This window comes from Lonchura striata, chromosome 1 (genome assembly GCF_046129695.1).
Source record: "Lonchura striata isolate bLonStr1 chromosome 1, bLonStr1.mat, whole genome shotgun sequence".
Lineage (NCBI taxonomy): Eukaryota > Metazoa > Chordata > Aves > Passeriformes > Estrildidae > Lonchura > Lonchura striata.
The window spans coordinates 32249876-32266465 of record NC_134603.1 but is presented as its reverse complement, the minus strand read 5'-3'; the positions used below and the strand labels follow the sequence as shown (position 1 = coordinate 32266465).

The following is a 16590-nucleotide window of genomic DNA, read 5'->3' as shown; positions in this document are numbered from 1 at the left end:
ACGTGGGAGTACATATTATTTATATCTGTCACTGATTCAATCCTTCTTTAACAACTTACTTTAAAATTGCTTCATGTAAATTTGAAAAGTAAAAAAAACAAACCAGACAAATAAGGCAGCTAATTACGGAATCATGACTAAACATAAAGATTTTCTCAATCAACAAAATGGCCAAACATGGGGATTTTTGCTCACATTTAGTTATGATGTGTTAGCAGCAGGGCAAGAACAGAAGTCTTACCTTGTAATCAAGATTGGATTTATACAACTTGAAATACATAGAATATGTCCCTGAGTAAATACAATAAACAAACATTTAGGATTTGATAAATTACTTAAACAACTACAGAAAATGTCAAGTAACTAATATGAAAAATTGGTGATCTACAAAGCCATTTGCATGCACAGTACCTGTGACACCAGCACAGTCACCCACATTGTATAGCACAACTGTACAGTAAAATATGAGGACTCAGATAAGGATTAAAGGCATCTATAATTCAGGTTTACAAATATAAGTCTGAATTTTCAGTGGAGTCAAAGGAAATACAGCATGGGATTACCATGGTTTACCAGAGGGTACTGGGTTTGCATGGCCAACTTTGGCAGCGGGGGGTTACAGGGGTGGCTTCTGTGACAGCCTGCCAGAAGCTTCTTCTGTGTCCAGCAGAGCTAATCCTTGGTAGCTCCAAAGATGGACGTGCTGCTGGTCAAGGCTGAGCCAATTAGGAATGGTGGTAATACCTCCAACGTATTTCAGAAGAAGAAAAAAATGTCCTTGCTCAGTTGTAATTGCGAGCAGAGAAGAGCAGGGTGGGAATGTGTGAGAGGAACAAGTGTGTGTGCAGACACCAAGGTCAGTGCAGAAGGAGGAGCAGGAGGTTCTCCAGGCACCGGAGCTGGGATTCCTCTGCAGCCCATGGTGATGACCATGGTGAAGCAGCTCTGCCCCTGCAGCCCATGGAGATCCATGGGGATGCAGAGATCTGACTGCAGCCTGTGGAGGAGCCCCATGCCTCCCCATGCAGGTGGGTGACTAAAAGAAGGCTGTGACCCCATGGAAGACCTGTGGAGAGGGACCCTGCTTCTATACTGGAGCAGCCTGGCCTTGAAGGACTGTACTGCATGGAAGAGTGACCCACACTGCAGCAGTTTGGGCATGGACTGTTGCCGGTGGGATGGGCTCATGGTGGAGAAGCTTATGGAGAACTACATCCTGTGGGAGGGACCCCATGGTGCAGCCAGGGAAGGACTCCTCTCCCTGAGCTGCAGGAGAAAAAGCAGGTGATGAACAGACCATAACTCCCATTCCCTGTCTCCCTGTGCTGCTGGGAGAGAATGTAGAGCTGGAAATGAGGGAGGGGTAGGAAGAAGGTGTTTTTAAGGTTTTATTTCACTTCTCACTATCCTGTTCTGATCTTTTTAGCAATAAATTCAATTAATATCTCTAATTTGAGCCTGCTTTGCCCATCATGGCAAATAGGTGAGTGATTCCTCCTGGTCCTTATTTCAACTCATAAACCTTTCATTAGATTTCCTCTCCCCTGTCCAGCTGTGGAGGAGAGTGACATGAGTCCCTGATACCAAGCCACGGTCAACCCACTAGAATCTTTTAAAGACCCAATACACAATACCATCTGAGACACCAATTTGAATGCCTGCCTATTCCATCAGCTGCTGCTTCAGGAAGCAAACATTCTCTCGGAAGACTCATGCCACATGTGACACTACATGTGGCAGGCAGTTCAAAGAAACCCTGACATGAAGAGGCAATGAAATGGCAATAATGTATGTGTTTAAAGAAATGTATTACACCAGTCATCAGTACAGCCAGCAGACCCAGGGAATTATTCAAGGTGATCAACAAGTAGGCTTCTAATCTTCTAATTTAGGGTTAGCTAACCACACAGCTAAGTGGCAGCTGAGAAGCAGACAGGGTAACTTAGTGTCTCAAACTGCACAAGATGCCAAAATACAGAAAACTGCATTCTACCCAAAGTCTACTGCCAAACTTGTCTTCAACAAGTGATCATGGATGTTACTAAAACTAAGGCACAATTACAGAAGTAAATAAGCTCCCTTGCAGAGACATGTCTTTTTGCAAGGAATGATGGAAAATGCAGGGGTTAGGGCACTGACTGCAATTGTGCCCATTTTCATGAGCAAGAGTATAAAAACTTGTAACAAGAAACTCAAGAGAAAGTGGAGCATACTTGACAGGCAGGAATGCAACTTTCCCTTGCTTCCCTGGCAACAATGAGGCTGACATGAAAAAGCTGAGAAAAGAGCAACTCAGGCCACAGTGCATCTTACTGTGTACAGCAAAACTAACGACCCCAGACTGTACACATGGCTAATTTTCTTTTATAACAGAGAAATCAGTCAGGTCCTGTGTATGCTAGTCTTGACACTCAAAGACTCAAGGAGAGACTTCATAGACATCCTAACAGAGATTCTAAGTAGAGAAACTTTACTAATATTATTCTGAAAAAAAGATGGGAAAAGGAATTGCTATTTTATATTAAAATGGTAAAGGACATCAATCAGATTATCAACTTGAAGATTTCAATGCCAGAAAAAAACCTAAAAGATAAAGAAAGCAAATCTGTTGCATCAGAAACTGTTTGGCATCTCAAAACACTTCAACAGGTTTATAACCCAAAGCCCAATGGGGAAAATGAGTCTGGTTTATATAAATGTTTGCTATGTTAAGATAATCTCATCAGAAAGTCTCTCTCAATTTATTGTTCCTGTCTAGAAAACAGAGAAGATGGTATAAAAGCCATGGAAATTTCCAACAGCCAGTACAAGCTAACCCAGTTCTCACAGTGCCACAAATTTTAAGCTCAGAAAAGACTTTGAACCATCCAGACAGAATATTGCTTCAGACACAGCCATCGGTTTGACCCAGCCAAGATACCCTGAATTACTACAGGGAAGAAAATGTGAAACACCTTCATGAAACAGCAAGGTGATCATCAGAGCCTTCTTTGTGGGAGGCCTTCCTCATCCAAAACTCATCATGGTTTAAGGGAGATCCCAAAAATTAGCTTATAGGTGGCTATAATGCCTTACAGATGAAAGGCAGGACACACACCCTACCCAACACTAGAGGTAATATCCTTTTTGTATTTGCTTACTGCACCTGAGAGCAAGCACCAACCCAAAGCACAAGAGCTGGCCATCCAGTACTGTAACTCTTCAGCTCTCTCCCTTACCATGACAATAAACTACTTATGACTTCTTGAAAACTGGAAACTGGTATCTCCCCCAGACACTCTGTGATACATAGTCATATCTGTACAGTTTTTAAAAGATGAAGAAAGTGGTCATCATAACATCTTACTCTATATACAGGTAACTCACATTCACCTTATATTAAACAAAATTAGTTAGTCAGCTTTCCTGAAGAAAAATAGCTGAATAGAAGGGAAGTGTAAGCTGCTAGTTTAACAATCAATCATCAGCTTAAAAGTGGAGAACAGGATTAAGAAAACGAAAAAAACATGACTCAAACTTGACACTCTGAAGCTACAGCCTTGTTTGCATCAAATTTGTAACTGGTTCGTTATTTGTGATATTGAAGTCTAATCTGAGATGCTTCCAAGAATATAGTTTCTGATTTAATTTGCATTTTGAAATTTCTCTCCTATATATTTCTAAAAGCCGCACTTTTTTTCCAATTTGTGCTAACAAGTAGTAGTTACATTCCCAGAATCTCCAATAAGCTTTGACTGATTTTAAATTACAATATAGTCTTACTTGAAGTAAAACATCCCTCCAACTGTTATTTTGTTCTGAAGCAGGCAAAAATTACTTCTTGACTTCAATCCCTAACTAGAAATTGCATTTTATTAATGGAATTCAGAAAATCATCTCAGTTTTCCTTGACTGCCTGTGACAAACTACTTCTCATGTAATCTGAAGTAGCAAATTTGGTGAAGTAGGAGAAAAATGCCTTTTTCTTTGAAACAAAGTTATAGCTCCTGCTACCAGCCCTCCTCATACTGTAGTCAGCTGGCTATAATGAACAGCTACAAGAGCCTCAGAGACGGTGGTTTCAGTGGACTAAGCAACAGGTGTTGCATTCTATTGTTAGAAGTAGATAAATTCAGATTTGTGTGCCTTTTTTTTTTGCTCTCCATGAGGATATTTAAACAAAACCACTGTATTTGACAGCTAAAGTGATGAATGCCCACATTGGTCTCATACAGCTTCCAAGAAGTTGCAGCTCCCAGAAACAGCTGGGGTCAAATTGCCACCTTCTGATCCTGAAATGTTCCCGGAGCTCCCCTTTCTCTCAACTCTTCCATAGACAGTTTTTTAATTGCTTGGATATAAGATAATGTGGACATACAGTTCATAGAGAGACTAGCTCCTTGCTCACTGGGGGTCAGGATTGGGCCTCTGCTAACAGGCACAGAGTACCTGTGAGATCCAGAGCTCTGCACTGATTTGATAGAGCCTTCTTCCCATTCCAAGTGCAGCTCTCCTCAGTCAATGAATTAAAGTCAAATAATTTTGGAGTATTGGATTGGGCCTACCAAGTGCTCTGACTGAAATAAACACAAAACATAAGTTTTCAACTGGAGAAAATTAAGTTTAGAGATGTTGTGTTTAGGGGCAAGGTCATGATCAATGCTAAACATTAGCTGAACACTAAAAGCCTGCCACAAATTCAGCTGCAGCACAGAGGCTACACACAACTGGCAGGATGGCAAAATGCTATTTCTGGAGTTGAATCAGCATGGAGGATACTAAAGTAACAACAAACAACAGAAAGGAAAAATGCTGGTAAAAAGACATTTGTTTCAAGTTGAGCACACTGTGAGGGCACAGAACCAGGCTTTTTCCTCCAACTTATGTAATAGTGTTTAGGAACACTAAGTAGGATACACCATAAAATAGCAAATAGGAGACCTTCATCTATACAGCTGATGATTCAGAATAACTCATTTCCCCAGACCAAAGGAAGTTATAAATGTAACTACTAAAGGGGAAAAATGTAAACAAACTGAATTAAAATTTGTAATTGTCTCAAGTATTTTTACACAGAAAATCAGAAATAAAACAAAAGATAATGGTGGCTTAAAGTGCAAGCTGATGCACTGGTAACAGGAAATGATTCAAAATACTAGGAAAGAGTACCTAGAATTGAGCAAAAGCAAAAAAGAAGATTGCATTTATTAAGAATGGCAATGCTGTAGCATCATAGACAATGGATGGGTGGATCATGCTCTGAGCTGCACTTCAAAGGAATGTCTTTCATACTGTACTTTAGGACTCCAGGGCCATTAGACTCAGCAGGGTAAAGTTAGCTTTTGTGACTCTGGAACCACCCTAAACTAGCATAAAAGAATAAACTTGCTTTTGAACTTGCAGGGGGCTACTTCTGTTCAGTACTAAAACTCCTACTCTTTCCCTTCCAAATCAAAATCAAATTTAAAATGGGTACTTCAAAAGGGAAACAGGACCCCAGAAATTTTCTAGGATCTCTAATAGCCTAATGTGCTATTAGGCTACAAACATATGCCTAATACAGTCTAATCCCCTGCAGAAATGGATGTTCCTTGTTAACAAAGGGTTGTGCTCCTAGCCCAAGAGTCATCCAAAATCTGTCTAGGTTGCAATGACAAACAGCAGAAGTTTAGGTAGAAGTGCTGACCCCAGAGCTGTGCACACCAGCAAAGACACCACATTCAAAAAACAGAGCAGACCCTGGAAATAGAACTGCCTCACCTAACCCTGTTCCCCTGCAGTGCTCTGTCCTGTCCTATCTTGGGGATATATCAGGTATATTTGTCTGACAGTACCTATGTCTCCCATACTGCTGTCAGCTATGAGATACCTGAGCAGAGGTGAACAGTACCAGCATTTGCAATGACAGCAAATAAAATAATTTCTTTTTGGTGTCAAAATTCCTAGTGAGCACAGGATTGGCTTAAAAACCTTGAAAATATTCTAATTACTACTGTGTCCAAGAAAATAAACAATTTCAAATACAGGATGGGCAAGTTGATGCTTACATTTATTTTTAAATACTTTTAAATACATTTAATAACTTAAGTTTCACCAGCTACTGCAGCCACTTGCTTTCATGCCTACTGTAACTTGTGAATGTTATAAAGTATCAAAAGGCTCTGACTGCACTGAGATTTGAGGAGAAACAGAGGAGATAAAGTTTTACAGGTAGCTTAATGGCATCCTGGGAAGAGAAAAGGCCTCTAAAGCCACCTCCTCTGATGAACTGCCACTGACAGTAATATGTGGAATGGCTAGTTTCAGAAGAACCTTGTAATGTAACAGCTGAAGAATTTAATTAAATATAAAATTATTCTCATGGGACTTGGCAAATACTCGCCTGGAAGATCAGATCCAGAACATCCTCATGAATGGCAACTCTGCCAAGTCCGTGGAAAATGGATCCAGTCCCGACATCTTCAGCCAGTTTTCACTTGCTTAAGGCTCTAAGTAATAAAAACTGGCCAGTTGAAAAGGGGTGAAGAAAAGATGATATGGGCCACTCTCCCTTCTGAAGAGGTCAAACTCCATATCTAACCCAGTGGATTCAGCTAAGACAGAATGTTGAGAGATGCCTCTGAATAAACAGGGAGCTTTAACTGACTCCTGATCCAGTACAAGCTTCTCATTCCTTTTCACAAAGATGAGACAGCCCTAGCTGCCATGCAGAAGCTGGACACTCATTTAATACACGACTAGCAAGTGTCTTGCACTGAATTCTCAGAGGGTCAGAAAGGTTTTCAAGAAAATCCTTCTGGAGTCATTAATTACAATTACAATTACAGGCCCTAAACAGGTACAAAAAGCATGTCTCTTGGGTATCTACTCTTAAGCAAAATGCTTCCTTGCATGAACATTGCCTTCATAGATGAAATACTATTTCAGAGCAGGCAAGTTTAAATACTATTATACACAAGCCTGCAACAAAAAGCAGAGAAAGTATTTTCCACAGTCTAGAAAGCAAAAAGCAACATCGTATCCAGGACTGAAGAAGGACCAGCAGAAGGGGGGAAAAAATAAAACAAACATACGAACTAACAGTTAACGTGAAATTTTAGAGTGCTTCTTGTTCTTGTCTAACAAAGCCAAAGCTACTACAGAGTGTTAGAGTGTTAATTCATTATTATTTTGTTTGCATCAGAACAACTGGGTATACTTCTAAGTGACCCAACATTGCCCTCTACCAGGCCTACATTTCCACCTTGAGAACAACATTATCTTGATCTCATCCTTCAAAATGTATCAGTTGCATGGATGTGTCATCTGGGTGATGTGGAAAAATTCCCTTTCACTTGCAGACAGTTACTTATCCAGACAATTCCAGTTAGTGATATCAATCTGCACATTTAGTATACTCATATTTCCTTATATTGGTTTAACACTGCTTTTTTAAACTAGAGTCATTGTAGGTGAAACTGGGAACCACAAATACCTAACAGGTGCAAAAAAATAAGCAGTAGCAATAAAAATTAGGTTACTCATCTTGATCCAACAAGTAACTATTTTCATTGCAAGAAACTTTTCAAGAAAATCTGGTCTCCTACGCTCAAAAACATTTCCTTTAGCCTGGAGGCAAAACAGTCTCCTCAAAGCTGGCAAGCAGTGAAACTTGAAGTGGAACCACTGTGGTCCTTTGGAAGTTTTCAGAAGATACTTACTTGATATAATAACTGGCTGCTAGTCATAACCAGGTTTGGGACACCAACGGGGATCTGAGCTCAAAGCCTGAGTTCTAACCAGTCTAAAAAGTGCCCCCTGCCATCATTTTAATGGTGACTAAATCAGAAGACTATGGGGATACAGTAGCATAGTGAAGTCACAATATTAGCAATTAAATATGAAAAAAGTGCTATTTACTGGGAAAAATTTAAATTTCATAATTTGATTTTATTTGGTTAAATAGAAATAAATTTGTAACATTCTAGCGATGTACTGTATAGATGTATAATTGACTAAAGCAAATGCAAAGATGGAGTATGACACAGTATAACATATTTCATTAATGGGAAACACTCCAAAAACTACCAGTTTAATAAAAAAGACCCACAAAACAAAACCAAAACCACAAAACACTTGCTCTTGAGATGAAGTACAAACAATCTTTAGCACTTACAGACATAGATGTGACTTTAGTGTTACACTACCATAGACAGCTTTTCAAAATTCATTTTTGCACTAGGAGTTGTGATAAGCAATTTTTTTATTCTAAATATTTTTCTAGAACAGTGCCTGAGAAGACATCTCTCAGATTCTTACTGAACTCTTGATCCTTTAATGCAAACACACTTTGGATAATGGTGATTGTGACTCAGTACTGACAATGAGCAGACTCCCTAAATGCAGAGCCCTTGACTTATATATATATAAATTATATACGTGTGTTAACTACACTACACACAGATTTCATTTCCTCTCTTCACAGAGTTTGTCATGCATTTCCACTAATTCCATTCCCCCTTGTTTACATCCTTTTGTCTGAGCAAAACTGCCAACCCAATTCCCTGACCTGCCTCCACAGGACCCCTGCCTTGTGCTCTTTATGCCCTGCCACCAAATGGTGCCCTCCTGTCTTTCTTTCTCTCCTTCTTTTTAGAGAGAGAATTCAAGAACCATTGTGAAAAATACAGGCTATGTGTGATCCAAAGATTAGAAATACAAACCAATAAGTTCTGGCAAAAGACAGGCCTCTTTTCCTATAGACTTTACTGTTGGTGATAGAAAATAAATGTAAACAGTGGAAGTAAAAGTGTAGCTCTAGTGGCTCATTAACAGAAGTTATGTTATTTCAGTTATCCTGAAAAAAACATGCAGGGTTAGGTCCTTCCCCAGCACATCAGTGATACATGCACGAGGAAATAAGACACTTTGCACCCTGATCAGAAAAAAATCTGTGCCCATATCGATCAAATATATGCAAAAAAAAAAAAAAAAAAAAAAAAAAAGGCACTAAAACCCACACACTTCCCTTATAAGACCAGCTCTCCAATGGAATGATGGAATGATACCATAAGAAGTATTTTGGGGTAAAGGACTGAGCATAATTGTTGGGAGTTTTTAAGAGTTTTCAAAGACTAACAAGTCAATAGCCACATATTTTGGGCAGGTCAAAACAAACTGTCTAGATAGAGCATGACAGGTGCACCTTTCCTATGCCTAGAGACCCAGTCTTGGAATAGGAGAATCTGCTTCACTATGGCTTGTTGCCTAACCTTCCCAAGGTCATTTGTCATGACACTTTACAAATAAAACATAGTATTTGATTCACTTCCCACATTCACACCGGTGTAAACCAGAGTTAGAGTGAAGTTTTCAAAGCTGTGGAGGAAAATCAAACCTTTGCCCCCAAAGAAGAGGCTGACGGTGTTAAATGCTCATTTAACTTAGTCCACTCATTAAAACACCTCTTATCAGGTTCTTCTACAAGTAAAATTAGAAAGTTTCTTTACAATCTACTATCTTTAATCAGAATTTAAGATTAGTCGAATTTATTATTATTTTGATGTAATTCTTGGGGAACAAGGAAGGTTGAGCTGGCAGAAAGATACATAAAGACTTTGGCCTCCACGCTGAGCAGCCTGAGCAAAACCCAAGCTGAGTAACATGGCTGAAAAGTTGTCTGCAAGGAAAAGAAAATCAGAACTGTCCTTTCCCCTCAAAAACTACAAACAAGCAGGCAGCCTCAATCCTGTTCCTAGCTGGCAGCAATAGGAATCTTCGCAAAGACTAGCAGGAGCAGAAATATCTGAGGTTTTTAGGTTAAACCTAAGGTTCAGCAGCTGGAAATCAGTATTGGAAATCTTACTCTGCTGCTGACTGTCTAGAAAAAAAAAAAAAGATTTCATTCAGAAATCTGACAGTCTGGTGCTGTTTATATAAGCAGCAATGTCACAACAAAGCCTATACAGAACCTCCTTGTAGTTAGCAAATGGCTTAAATGCATTAGCATTACTTCACTGGTGTAGACTGCTAACCTGGAATTACCACACAACCTAGGAAGACCTTACTCTTGTGCAGCTCAATGCCACTGTTAAGCACAAGTGAGATACACCACTGTATGTTCCCTGACAGAAGCACAGCTCAACCACCCCGAGCTATGGGAGAGCAAACAGCTTTCCTTGTGCCTTGCAACACTGCAGTTACTCATACACATCCCTCAGTACTGTTCAAGGCAGTACTGCACGCAAGGAGAGGGGCTACAACAGCAGCACTTTATCTACTCTTTTGTACAGCATAAACTTTTTTTTAGTACCATGGTAGTTGCACAGGGAGCATTCCAAACATGGCTTGAGAAGCTTACGTCTTGGTATTCACAGAAACAGCTTGCTGGCCGTAAGGCAACATGAGCCAGACACACTGCACGGAATTGTTTTGCTTGGTTATCACTGACTGGTCAGGCGGGACCCTGAGCACTACAGGGAAAAAACAGCTTTGCTGAAGGATTCACCCTCACAGATAAGCTCAAGCAGCCCACACTTCCCCAGGACGGCATGTCTGCGACTTCCAGGCCTGGCTGTATTCAGCATGAACTTTTTCCCACCAGACACCTGAACACTGGGAAAATGCCACCCAGCCCATGAGAAGCCTGGACTAGGCAACTTTACAGTAGTGTGTCTCTGGGTCCCACCTCAAGGACGGCCCCGAACCCTCGTGCTGGGCGAGGGCCGGTAAACGGCTCTGCCCATCGCTGAAGAGATGCCGACATCCATTTTGGGAGTGGGAGAGTCCAGCAGGGATGGCAAAGTTTGGGGCCCTGTCCCAAGTTTGGGGGCAGCTCAGGCCGTGCAGACAGAGGGCTGGCTAACACACACGGCGCTGAGCCGTGAGGTCCGCGCCGCTGACCGGGCGAGCAGCGCCGGGCGCCCCTCGCCCGCCGGCGGCGGAGCGGCCGCTCAGCGCCCCCGAGGCCGCGCACCGCGACAGGCCCGGCCGCCACACGGGAAGAGGAGCAAGTTCGTGTGGCACAGAACTCCTTCCCGGGGACCGGGGCAGCGCAGGCCCGGCGTGGTCCCCGCCGAGTCGGCCCCGCCGCAAGCCCGGCCGCGGCCCGGCCTTGGCGCAGCGACCGCCGCCGGCAGCCGGACCCGTGTGCCGGGAGCTGCGGAGAGGATCCAGCGGGGCTTCCCGGCCCCGGGGGCGGCGGCGCTGCCCACCTGTGCCCCCGCCCGCCTCCTGCGCCCCTCGGCGGGCGGGCGGCCGGGGGCCCGCGGAGGATGGCGGGGTCGGCGCCGCCGCCCCCCGCCGGAGCGGAGCGGAGCGGAGCGGAGCGGGCCGGCGGCGCCGTGGCGCAGCAGCGCCGGCACGGCCCCGGGGAGGCGGGGGGCGCCGGGGGCCGGCGGAGCCCTCGCCCGGGAGCCGCCGCGGCGGCGGGAGGAGCGGGAAGCCGGGACGGAGACTAGGACATCGCGGCTGAAGCCGCCCCCTTCCCTCCCTCCCGGTTACCTGCTTCCCGGGAACACTTTGGAGACGCCTCCAACATCGGCAAACACTAAAGAGAACTGACCCCGCCGCCGCGGCGGCCGCCGCCGGCCCCAACCACTGCGCCCCCCCCCCCCCCGCCCTCCCGCCGGCGCCGCCGCCGCCCCGCCCCGCCGCCCCCGCGCCGGGCGTCGCCCCCCGCAGCTCCCCTCGGCCCCCCCTCGCCGCCGCCCCCGCCGCGCCCGCCGCCCCCGGGGCGCTCCCCAGCGCTCCCGGCACCGCGCTCCCCCCGCGCCCGCCGCGCGAATGGCCCCGTCCGCGGCCCGGCCCGGCCCGGCCCGGCGGTGCGCAGCGCCCCCAGCGGCGGCGCGGCGCCCTGCGCCCTCCGCCCGGCCCCGGCGGGCCCCGGCGCCCCGCGCTCACCTGCCCCCGCCGGGCCGGGCCGGGCCGGGCCGGGCCGGGCTCCCCGCACGGCGAGGCCTCGGCACCGCGGAGGAGGAAGCCCCGACCCGGGGAGAGCGGCGAGCAGCGGCGCGGGGGCTCTGCCGGTCCGTGAGTGCGGTTGAGATGGGCCTGGCGAGCGTGCTGTGCCCGCTCTCCGCTGCTCCCGAGAGCCGCTGTCTGCACGGCTCCTTGCGCGCCCGGACAGAGCGGGCTGCGGGCAGCGAGACTTCGGGCACGGAAAAGGGCTGGCAGAAATACAGGGAGAAGGGGCAGCCACCACAGCACACCAGAGAACAGGCTTGATTTTATTTTCCCCATCTACTCTTCCTCATCTCACTCTAGTTTGGACCACTAACTCTCCAACTTATTTCCCCTCTCCCCTTTCCCCTCCGAGGGAGCTGTGTTCAGAAAGGTAAAAACTTATAAAGAAGATTTATGTGAATATATTCTTCTGTCTAGAATTAGAACAAATAACTGATGCAGTTGCTGGGAGCTGCCTGGAGGGAGGCTGCAGGAACGAGGGCCAGGGAGTGCAGCTGTGGAGGTTCAGCCATGGAGGTTCCATGGTGCATCCCTGAAACCACCTCCTTCCCCCGGTAGGCACAAACCCTCCTCTCCTTACACAGTGCCAGGGCTCAGCCTCGTAAGACCTTGGGATAAGTTGGTGTTTCTGTGCCTTTCCAACCAAAATCAACTGTCTTTGGTTTTGTCACCATTAAAAATATTTATCTTGTTGCCTTGTTTCAGGTTTGCACATCCCTTATTGAAGGCAGAACTCGATAGAAAAACGTAAAAAAAAAAAAAAAAGCAGAAACAAAAAAAGCTTATGCACATTGAGATTAAAGTCTAAAGTGTTTCTTCCTTTAAATTCAAACTTAATAGACAAATAGAAGGCAAAGAAATCAAATAAATAAATTTCTGACCATCTATAGCATGAAAAAGATAACATTTAAATATTTATCACAAAGTAATCAGAAGTTTATTCTTCATTAATAAAAGATTTCCGAGTTTAATCCACAATCTAACTTTGTAAAAATCTGTTTTCTTGATTGGCTTCAAGTAAAACAAACCAAGAATTTTTAAATCTATGCAAAAGCCAAGTAGAAGCATCAGAACTTGAAGCAATCATCTTCCTACCTGATTTGCAAGGCTGCAGTAACAAAATTCATCAGGCTCAGAAAAAAACCTAGATTTTTAGGGGGCAAAGATCTATACCTTTTTGCTACACAACTAAGTTCTAATGAATCTTTTTATATGAGAGTTATAACATTAGTTATAGCAAATGTAATTTAAGACAAAACAACAGGTAAGTCAGGATCAGAATGAGTTTAGGGTTCATATTGCCTGCAGTATCTGCTATTATATGAGAATTTTTTTAATTATTACTTGATACCAAGAGGCAGATCAGTTCTGAGCAAAAAAAAAAAAAGATGTAGCTTAACACAATTTCCAAGGACAGTGGAGGAGCACTCTAAAAACACAGAGTCCAGGTGAATTTTGGTAGTAAGCTTGCATATGGTAGATAATTTACACACCAAATACACATCATGACACCTAGTGGCAGAGCTGCATTGTGAGTGCCTAAGTGATAGCAAGATTTTATTCATACTAACAGAACACTAATATGACATTTACAACTTGTTGAAACACATGTTGGGAACTCAGCATTTGCTATGAGAGGTTTATACATACCCTGTATTCAGCAGTGGTAGCTTGTTAATCCTCCCCTTCTCATTCTTCCATTGTTTTGTTTTCTGATTCTGAGCTTCCTTACCCCTTAATTTAATTTAAGAACAGAGGACAGAAGTACACAGTATAATACAATTGCTTTTGTAGTCTTCTGATATAATGTAGCAATGGATAATAATGCAAGTACTTTTCATTAGGCTACTGCAAATTTTTGCATGAGTACAGTTCAGATGCTGAATCGTGATGGTGCTGTCCACAGAAGTTTGTGGGGGGTTTTTCATGTTTGTTCTTGGTTTTTTACTTCATAATTTTATGTCATGTCATTTTTACTTTACTTACTATAAGTAGTTTGAAGAACAATACTACAGTATAGCACACATTTAGCATCAGCACACCCAGAGAGAAATGCATCTAATGAACGTCAGCATCAGATTATGAGGGGGCTTTATGAACTGTCTGCAGTAGACAGGTGTAATTCCAACAAGCCTCTAAAATCACCAATCTGTGCTATTACTTCAATACCTAACATTTTTATAACGTTGCTATTACTAAACAGCTAAAATCTTAGTTTAAAAACATATCTTGAGATACATGTATAAACTCAGAAGTCTTGTATCTTGATATACATTTTGTGGTGCAAACAAAATGTAGCTGGAAGAAAACTGAATGCAAAAGAGCAGATTTTATCCCAAAAGTTACCGTATGTATATATGTGTGTATATATATATATATATATATATATATATATATATATAAAATAGAACAAAGGTTAATATATTTTATAATAATTTTAAGTTCATAGCTGTATTTTGCTTTTTTAATGTTTCCTATATGATTGGAGCTTTATATGTATGAACAACTAAATTGCATTACTAGTCACTTCTTTAGGATTTACTGCACCCTTACGTTTGAGGGTCTTTTTCCTGCCACTGCTGAGATTCAGAATAACGGCTAGTCAGTTCCTCCAGTAAAAGAAGCTTAATACAACCTAAAAAATTCTCAGGGTTTGAAAAGAAGATGCATAATTTGTATGTACTCTTTCACCCTACTCCATTATTAAATAACAAGAGTGTCATAACTTGCCCAACAATCTAGTTTCAGTATGCAAGTTGTTAATACGAGTGATTAATTCAGTATGCAGTTTGAAAATAACAAAAAACCACATTAATGCCTAAATGACTGCATAAATGCCTAAGTGGGGGAAAGGATAGAGTTACTCTATTTGGACTGTACACATGATTGCAGGACACTTGAAGATACTTGGCCTTGAAGATACTTGGCCTTGTAATTTTTAACTTCAGATTCAGAAAAAAATAAATCAGCACTTTGACACTGACTTAAAAAAATCATAATATTCTAATTTTTACTAATATATTTTATTATTAGAATTGTAGTTTTAACAGAAACCATCAAGAAATGAGTTTCCACCCCTCAATACACTTTGGTGTAACAAACCAAGCCCCAAAAAAAATCCCCAAAGAAAATGCCCAATGATGTATTTGGGAAGTAGATTTGCAGAACCGATTGGAAAGGAATTCTGAAGGTCTGTTCCAACACCCTCCCGGCCACCTCAAAGCAAGACCAACTTTAAAGCTGGATCTGACCTTCAAGTTAGCAGTTTGCTTGATTTCCTTTAGAAAATTTGCAAGACTGGATATTTTACAGAATTCTGTTTCAGAGTATTAGAAAGTTTCTTTGTAGCTGTACTATTTATTTATTTAAGAACTTGGATATTTGATACTAAAGTTGAAACCATAATGAAGCTAATAGAGTGCTCATAAAACACCCATAAGAAGTTAATAATGCCTTGTTTACATTAGTCAGTCATTCAACTGAATAAAAGTCCCTAATAGCTTAGTACCAGAAGAATGAGTCACTTATTTTTTTTTAATAATATTTTTTCAATCATTAAAAGCAAACCCCAGAAGTTTGGGATTATACTTGATTAAAATCCAGTATTATTAATGAACCTACATCTAGTCAGACCACTGCTCTCCCCAATTACAGGTTCAAATCTGTCACTATAAAAGTAGATCTTTAAACTACAATGCATGACAAATTACTAATTAATTTATCACTAGGTCGTACATGGAAGGAGAGGCATGAACAAACCAAGATAAAACAAACTAAAAGTAAATACTGTGAAGTTTTCTCAGGTAATGGAAACCATTTACTCTTCATGCTCCAATGAGGACTTGCAAGCAATGAATTTTAACAACTCACACTAACACACTGTCTTTGATGATTCATGTCTAAAATGTGAGTTCCCTAAACCAGATGAATCACACAATCACTGCAAGGATCTAAATTAAGTGAACTAGAACTTGCACTCATAAGCATATATTGAATTCCCTCACTGTTGGTATAAGGACATTGAGAAACCTCTAGGTCCTTATCCCTTTAACAAGTATATTTTTTTAGAATACAAAGTGAAATCAACCAAAAAGATGTGCTGATTTTGCAATTACCAGCCTTCATCTAGGTCTCCTATCATAAAGGCGTCAACGCTGTTTCTTTATTAATTGACCCACTGCTCCTAATTTAAGATTGCTTTGCAGGTAGCATTGTGTTTCTCACAATCACTTGCTGCCATTCCTTTCCTATGTCAGTGCTGGGAATAGTAAAGCCATGTGTAAATAAATGCCTTACCTTTCTAATAATTCAGTGAAACTTTAAAATTATACTGGTAAATTACTTCAAGTAAGTATTAGAAGTTTTACTGCACATTCAAAAAAATTAATTATTATAGTTCATCTATCCAAAACTGCATAAAAGTCCCTAATTTTAATTTGTACATTTGTGACATTTGTGTCCCTAATTTTAATTTGTACATTTGTGACAGATATTTCCATAATTTTCAATTTATTTTTGACACAAAATACTGTAAAAGTTTTCTTTACAGCCATCTCACCTTCTTACAACTGCAGAAAATATGATGTTGCATATTTATGCCTATACGTTAATACATATAGTTACTATACAAACTTTGTTTATGTATATGCACAGATACTTTGTACAAGT

The 16590-nt window shown here is 42.1% G+C and overlaps 1 protein-coding gene across 5 annotated transcripts in view; it reads right to left on the bottom strand.

Moving 5' to 3' along the window:
- Window positions 1–11571, bottom strand: part of STAU2 (staufen double-stranded RNA binding protein 2) — a 169313-nt gene extending 157742 nt beyond the window's left edge. For 4 of the 5 annotated variants that reach the window (XM_021530598.2, XM_021530601.2, XM_021530600.2 and 1 more), the window contains exon 1: window positions 11461–11571. The gene's annotated coding sequence lies outside the window, so the exon portion shown is untranslated. Of the gene's footprint in view, window positions 1–10645; window positions 10754–11460 lie in introns of those variants that run through there. The other variant, XM_021530599.3, reaches the window with a different exon arrangement.
- Between the last annotated feature and the right edge of the window lie 5019 nt (window positions 11572–16590).